Genomic DNA, 8,656 nt, shown 5'->3' on the forward strand with positions numbered 1-8,656 from the left:
TTGTTTATCTTTGGTTGCTGCAACATTTGTGAGAAAAATATCATTTTCTTTTGTTTTAGCTGCTTCAAATTTGGTATTGTTCTCTTTTTCTTCGACTTTGTGAGCAAGAATTTAAACTTTGTTCTTGACTCCATGTAAGAGTGATTTGGGTGTGTTCTAGATAATATTTTGTAATCCTTTATTATTAGTGGAATTTTATTTTCTTCAAACTGTATGTAAGTACACAAGCAAATTAGTATATTCTGTGTATTGTTATGTATTTGTCATATTTTACCTTTGCTTGTTATCGATCTCATATTTGATGCTTCTGCACGAGCTCTCCATATCAATTTTCATTTGTTTGACAACATCAACCAAGTTTCTGGAAACACATTCAAATGGAAAATATCAACATATTCTAAAGTATCACTTGCCACAATATTAGTCGGTTCTCGATCGGGACTATAAAATTTTCAAGAACTTTATCAATGAATGTACATTTTCTTCTTCGGCATCTTCATGGAATGGTGACATTGTACGTGTGAAAAAGCCGATGTCTAAATTGTGTTAAATGTGATATGAACCCCATCAACTGGTCTTGGACGATGTGAAAGATAAATCAGTTCTGCATCTGGATTGAGCAATTCCCACCTGAATTCATTTAAAACAAAACTCAGCAGTGCCTATACAAATGATGAGTTGGGTTTGCTCACTTGTATCCTGTAGACAAATGATGTAACAAGATTGCAAGTTGAATCCTAACAAGCATGTTCCCAGCACATATTCTTAGCCCACCACCAAAAACTTGGTACGTTCCAGGTTTAGCTGGTTCCTAATTAATTAGGAGAGTGAAAGTATATATATAACGTATTAATTAATAATCAACAATAATTATTTCTTAATTAGTAGAATTAACTACCTACTAATTACTTGTATATATGTAGGCTTACATTCCATTCCATCTATGTGGGTTAAAGCACATGGGATCATGAAAGTTCTCTGGATTTGTGTGCAGATATCGAACCCAAAGAATCACATGCCAGCCCTTGGGGATTTTATAACCTGCATCATGCATGAGTTTACCAGCACTTAATTACCATGCATCTAATTTTTTATTTTTTTTATCTTTATTTTATTATTTTATTATCTAGAACGGTTAGGGAATTTAGCAAGATAATATATCGCCCACATTGATGCAAGGGAAGTAGATGCATATCCACCAACAACAAGGCTCACAATGTTATCTATCACCTCTTGGTCGCTTAGTTTATCTCCTTCATCCATCATCATCTTTGATTTGCATAAGGCCATCCATTAGATCATTTGTCACCACTTCTTTTCGGTTTTTTCTCTTCTCTAGATCCGACCGGAAAATGGCATCAAGCTTCTTCCTACACTGAAAATTCATTCACATTCATGTTTTCTCATTGGCCATACCATTTATTTAGAAGTAACAAAATTCATTCACATATGTATTGATATTAGGATCCCGAGCCTCTGCATTTAGCATTGGTGCGTTTACACGCATTTAAATGAATGTTAATAATTAGATTAGTCTAATGCATTTTAATCACTCCACATCAAAATCTCTTTACACCTTGTATGTGTATCTAATACTTAAAAAAAAAAATACCTTTGAAATAAAATATTAAAAATATCATAACAATGACAAAAATAAAATGTCTCAGCAAGCATCAACTCTTCGACCCAGGCCCTTATCCCCTCGGGGCATCTCCCCAGCCATCCATGGCTGCCACACTTAACTTAACCCCCTCCCACTTCTCTCTCTCTCTCTCTCTCTCTCTCTCTCTCCATGGTTAATTATATTAACAAATCTGCAAATAAATGAAAAATAATTCGCACAATTACTAAAATTAAACCTGCAAATTAAACCAAGTCGACCTATGTGAGTGTGTGAGAGGAAAAGAGAGTGAGGGTCGGCAATTGGCTGGCAGTGTGGGGGGGCTGGGTTGGGGAGAGAGGTGGTTGTTTCTTGATTTGAATTTTTATTTTTTTTATTTCAATGTTATCAAATACATATAATAAAGTGTGGCAGTTGTGAGGTTTACTATAATACAATTATTCTGACGTGGAATCATTAAAACTCATAGATTAATCAAATGGTTAATATTTTATTAAATGCGTATAAATGCACCGATGATATACTAGATTTTTTTAAAAAGAGTAAATAGTATCGCCACACGGCTTTACCTTTTTAACACGTAACTCTTGGGCGCTAAGCGGGTCCCATATAAATATAAATAGTATGGCCGACCGGCTATACTAGATTTTTTTAAAAAAGAAACAGTATAGCCGGGCGGCTATACACATTTTGACACATGGCGCCTGGTGGATGGCTCGGCGATACAAGATTATTTTAATTTTGTGTAAGAAATAGTATAGCTGGGCGGCTGTAGTCTGCTAATCTAGCAAATTTCACCGGCATAGACCTATGCCAAAGCATTTTCGTCGAAAGAGTTTTTTTTTTTTTTTTAATAAATTTTTTTTTGAAAATATAAAATTAGTTTCTTTACTCTTTTTTTTGGCCAACTTCTTTAATTTAATATATGTAATTAAGTAATATCTTAGCCTTTTTGAATTACTTTTATTAGTATGTACTTGAAGTTCAATGAACATCGAAAAAATAAATTACGTATTATATACGTACATACATATTTTTCAATAATGCATCCATGTTCTACAAACGTCTTAAGGACTCGGAAAACGTACATACGCGTATTATATAGGTTATTTTTTACAAAAATTTCAATAAAACACACAAAATTCACATATTATACACATAATTCTCACATATTATTGAATAAAAATAATATATATTAAAAAATGTAAATAATTTATATCAAAATATATATTATAGTGGCTGAACTTTTAAGTTGTAATGTACATATTTTATTTGTATTTTTTCTTGTTTAGTATTTTATTACTATAAATAAATAAATATATATATAGTATAGCCGGTCGGCTATACTTCTTTTACAGAAATAGTTTAGCCGAGCGCTATACACGTTTGTTTTTAGTAATTGTTTAAAAATACAATAGCCACGCAACTGTACATGGGTGGTGGGCTAGTATAGCCGCGCGGCTATACTAGATAGTTTTTTAAAAAATAGTACCGCCGACCGGCTATAGCTGTTTTTACTATTTTTTTAAAAAATCGTATAGCCGGCGGCTGTAATGTTTTAACACGTATTTCAGCCGTAAGGCTGTAATGTTTTAACACGCGGGTCTCGTGCGCTGGTGCGTCTATATAAATAGTATAGCCGCATAGCTGTACTAGATTTTTAATAATTTTTTTAAGCATTTGTAGAGCCGCACGGCTATACAGGTTTAGACACATTGCCCTAGGCTCTGGCCGGTCCTTAGATATTCACGATGTGTGCCAATTGGTTTTATTTTTTATTTTTTATTTTATTTTTAGAATTAAGAAAAAATAATGTGGGTAGTTATGTTCCATAAAAGTAGGACTTATTATCTGATTTTGTTTTAATTTTAATTTTTTTAATATAAAAAAATTAATTTAATATATTATCCTCATTTAATTAATAATTTTAATTCTTAATGTTTGAATTAACCAATAACATTTTCTGGTATTTTGAATGTTTCACCATTCTCTACCTTTGCTTAATATATATAGATAAATAGTATAGCCAGGCATATACCGTGCTAATCTGTAGATTTTTACCGATAGACCAGCATGTATGAATCTTAGTCAGAGGATATTTTTTAAATTTTGAAAATATAAATTATTTTTACTTTTTTTTTGCCAACTCTTTAATTTAATATATGTAATTAAGTAATATCTTAGCCTATTTGAATTACTTTAATTACTAAGTTCTTGAAGTTCAAAGAACGCTTAAAATAAATTACGATTATACACGATTGTAATGATTTTAAATAATACATCCAGAAAGAAATGTCTTAAAGACTCGACAAATGTACAATACTATATTATACAAGTGCATATGTAGTTTATGTTTAATACACATATTTTTCACAAAAATTTTAATAAGCCACACAAAATTCACGCATTATACACATAATTCTGACATATTATTGAACAAATATAATATATATTAAAAAATATAAATAATTTATATTAAAAAATATATTACAGTGGCAAAATTTAAGTTGTAATGTGCCAAAAATAATATATATTAAAAAATATAAATAATTTTTTTATGTTCTATATTTTACTAACTATGAATGAATATGAGAGGTTAAGATTATTTCTTACTTGTTGTAACAAAAATGCAAGGCTATACTAGATTTTTTTTAAAGAAATAGTATAGCCGCCCGGCTATACTTGTACTTAATTTTTTAAAAATAGCATATCCGCACGGCTATACTCCCTTCTAATTGAGAAATCCTCAAATAATTATTTGAGGACGCCTTGTGGTACTTACCTTTTTTTTTTTTTTTTTTCCAATGATCCAAACCATCTATTTTTTAGGTCTTCATTCATAAATCATCTTTACAAAAAATTAGACAAATCGAAAACCGTTTCTACATCCAATTGTGTTCTACAAAATCAATTAACACGGTGCTTCAAGAACGTACTAAAATTTCAATAACTGAATTGAAGTGGTCAATTGATATCGGATTCAAGTGATTTATTGTAGAGATAATCTTTGAATGAGTATCTACAAAATAGACGGTTTGGATTAGTGAAATACAATCTGGAGTGGACCCTACAAGGGGTGTCTCTCAAATAAGCTTATTTGAGGGATCCCTCAATGCACTCTCTCTCTATATATTTATATTATACTATGTAGTCGTATTCCAGTAAGCTACAATAATTTCCTATTTTTTCCTTCCTTTTCTCTTAAATCACAGTTGTATATGCTTTGACAATTTTACATTCTTAGTTTCATCATATGCTTTGATTCTACCCTTCAGAGCCCATGACTGAAGTAGAGCCACCATGCGGGGTTGAACGAAGAGAGCAATTCGCCTGAGAGCGTCTGGCTGATTAATTGCATTTGTAACGTAACTTTTAAGCCTTGCATAAGGCTTTCCATGAACTGCCACCAACGAACTACGACCCAGAAGATCAACGGTGGGCCAATCTAGGATGAAAGTATCCAATGATTGAAATACAAATTTGTTCACCGCTGGGAAGCATGTTATGATGCAGGGTGATCCAAAGAGGTGGCTTCTATACATCCCTGCTCCATCACCGTACCTGATCAATTGCCAATGCTGCTCAATGCATAAATTTTAATAGGGGTGGCGGTGCTAAGCATATAGGAAAAATGTAGGAAGATAATACTTACTTGGACTGCTTAGCATTGATAAATTCATCTGGACGGCGAAGAATTTTAAAGTAGTATAGGAAGGTAAGCATTTCACCTAAAAATGGAAACTCCATGTGACCGGGCGGAAGTTTGCAAAATACCAAAGCTCATTTCACCACCACAAGAACAACCCCAATAGTGGCAAACCTCCCAAAACCAGAGCCAGCCACATTCCCATAGAAAATTCCATGCTTAGCTAATAAGATACCAAATAATTAAGCACATATACATACATGCAAAATATGATCCCCTTTGGCTCTTGTCCTAGTGTGTAGCTAAGAGCACTGGCAATCTAGTTCTCCATATTATAGTTGTGGTTGATTCCGAGTTCAATATTCTCCTGACTCGGACTGAGCAAATGGGCAAGGGCACCAGTCGATTGCCGCGATTGCCCGGACCTACAACACTGCCACTGGTGTGGATTACAGTCTTCCAAAAGAGGACTTACATGTCACGGGAATAGCATCCAATAACACTCTATCATATGGAGTTTATATCAAGCGTGGCGGAATGTGATTAATTGGGGATAACAAAACAATATTATCCCCAACTCCTTGTGATATACAAGTTTTTCTCCTTATGAAAACATGTGATACAAGTACATGCCAAAGTCGAAAAAGTTGCACCCTCTCCTTAAGTTAAGTAAATAGATAATCTGTACTTTGTGAGTCATTTGATACCTTGATTTATATAGTTGTTAAACCGAATGATCTTCACTTTTCAAAAACTAATTAAAATAATAATAATAATTAAATCTCGAGGTGTTCTTATTTATCATCATAAATAAGAGTACTATATGACAAAGAAATAAATTGGGAGAATTATGCATGCGCACATTTTTTGTCCTCACTGACCTTGTATATATTATCATGGTTCTTGCAATCAGTGTCAAGACGGGAATCAAACGGGAAATGAAAAACAAAGCAAAAGAAAAAGGGTACAACATTTTCTAGGGCTAAATTGTAGCAAAGGGTGCGGAATTATACTGCAATTTGCATTTTCTTCATTGAGTTCCAATAATACTTGTTGTGATCTTTAAATTTGGGCTTGTGTTGCACCATTCATCTTTTCCGTCAACTCTGTTAATTTTTCTGTCAAATATGGGGCAATGAAGAATTTCACCTGCCAAACCCCGGCTCTATACCCATCCACCTCCAAGCCACACCCGAACCGATCCCATCCCCAGGCACATCCAGCAGCCCGCCAGCCCCACTATTGAGCGACAAATTCCCTACTTCTCTTTTTTTTCTTCCCATTTTAGTTTTGAATTCTTTTTATAATTTTATTATGTGTAATTCCTCATTCGCCCCAATATTTTACCCAAAAAAAAAAATATTTGGGAAAATTGACGAAAATGACCAATAATGTAACATGAAACTTAATTTAAGAACGATAGCGACTATTATTGAGTTGAAGGATGGAAATGCAAATCATGTTATAATTCATGAAAGATTGCTATAATTTAGTCTTCGATCAAGTTAAATGTTAGTCTGATTATTTAGTATGTAATATTTAGTTTGTGATCTGAAATAGTTAATGAGAAATTCAATATTTCTTATACACATCTCTGATTTTGTTCGGAATTCTCTCTCTCTGTCTCTCTGTCTCTCTTCTTCTTCTTTTTTTGTTTTTTCATGTGAAGCAGCTTGGTTCACCTGAACTTGATCAACTTGCAGTTAATTACTATTTCCGCCTCTGGATAAGCCCATGATTCCGATATAAGAAGATAGGAACTGCACATGTATGCCTGATAATTTAATATGAATTCTCATCTGTGGGCATATATATGTATCGTTATTGCAAATTTACAGTACATGTACGCACGTATGTATGTACGTATGCACTTATGTAATAGTATTATAACTTTATAAATTTGTTACAGTTATGTATGATAGATGATAAACAGAGGAAAAAGACTTTATAAGTATCCTTATGAAAAGTTCAATGATCTTATTAAAGTAAGAACATAAGGTAATCTTTCCCTCAATAGAAAAATGTGTTCTGCTAGCCTTTACTGAGTTCCAGATCACAGGGTGAAAAGAAAAACAGCGTCAAGCTTCATTGAGCCTACTGCTATCTGCTATAGACACATATATATATATATATATATATATAGAGAGAGAGAGAGAGAGAGAGAGAGAGAGAGAGAGAGAGAGTGGTGACAAGGCTTTGTGTGAATGACAGATCATGTTCCTAGGATTAAATGTCATAAAGCAATTAGTTCAACTAACCCAGAACACAAGCCATGAATATTCTTGACAATGGTCAAGCAAAGTATAAACCCACAGAACAAGTTATATAAAAGTTCCAAAATTAAAGCGCCTATAGCTAGATGTTGTACTAATATCTAAAAGTGCACATATGCTTTGCACTGGAAGGTAAGAAACCTAAAAGCTAAAAAAAGAATAAGAAAAAGTTGCAAAAGCTTCATTAACGCAGCATGTAAAGTTCCATGCAATTTGCCCTACAAAAACCCCCTGTCAGGACACCTTTCATGTCATCCTTTTCCTTCTCCTATCACCCCACTTAAACTGAGGTTTTCAAAGTTTTAGTGGAAAATACAAGAGCATTTTTTTTTGTTCATCAACACCAATCTCCGATTATGGCTATCCCCATTCTAAGATTCAATCACAAGAGCAATGTTGTATTTTCTGTGCTGGTGCTTCTATGCGTCACACTGTTGATACAGGAGAGTGATGCAGCTGAGTTTGCAATAAGTTGGAGTGTTCCGAATGCCTCTGCCCCTCACTTGGATCAATGGGCTGAAAATAACAGATTTCAAATTGGAGACTCCATAGGTAAGTTTTGAAGCTTTATCTTCAGCAAGGCAGAGTATATAATATTTGTTTTTCAACCCTCAACGGATCATTACTTTGAGGAAAGAATTATTATTATTATTATTATACTATATGTCCAGAACTAGTTTCCGAGCTGAGTTGCAACATGCATGATTTAGAACTTGAAATTCATTATTTTAGTGTACATATATAACACGACTGTTACGATAACATGACCAAATATATAAATTATAATTAGAGTGTAATTAAGAGTAATTTTCATCTTGTTTGACAGTTTAGTATATCATATTGCTAAGCAGCCTGATTAATTCGATGAATCATGTCAGTCTGTCAACCGTGTTAAATATATATCTAGTAATAAGAGATCATTTTAAGATACTTGCCAAAGCATGGGGGCTTATAGCCCCAGTGGTGGTGAGCATTTTTCTCCTCATCGAAGGCCAAACCTCGACTCCCCCTCTTTCATCCTTTAGTTTTCCTTGTAAACCAAGAAAAAAACCTAACTGATTTACTTGATACTACTTCCAACTGCAGTTTTCAACTACTCTCCTGGGCTAAGACTCA

The 8,656-nt window shown here is 33.5% G+C and overlaps 2 pseudogenes; both read right to left on the reverse strand.

Annotated features, from left to right (window-relative positions):
* Nucleotides 1-536: 536 nt before the first annotated feature.
* Nucleotides 537-1,387, reverse strand: LOC148918871 (ent-kaurenoic acid oxidase-like; annotated as a pseudogene).
* Nucleotides 1,388-4,827: 3,440 nt separating this feature from the next.
* On the reverse strand, nucleotides 4,828-5,484 carry LOC107881848 (ent-kaurenoic acid oxidase 2-like; annotated as a pseudogene).
* Between the last annotated feature and the right edge of the window lie 3,172 nt (nucleotides 5,485-8,656).

Source organism: Prunus mume, linkage group LG3, assembly GCF_029339155.1.
Source record: "Prunus mume cultivar Tortuosa linkage group LG3, ASM2933915v1, whole genome shotgun sequence".
NCBI lineage: Eukaryota > Viridiplantae > Streptophyta > Magnoliopsida > Rosales > Rosaceae > Prunus > Prunus mume.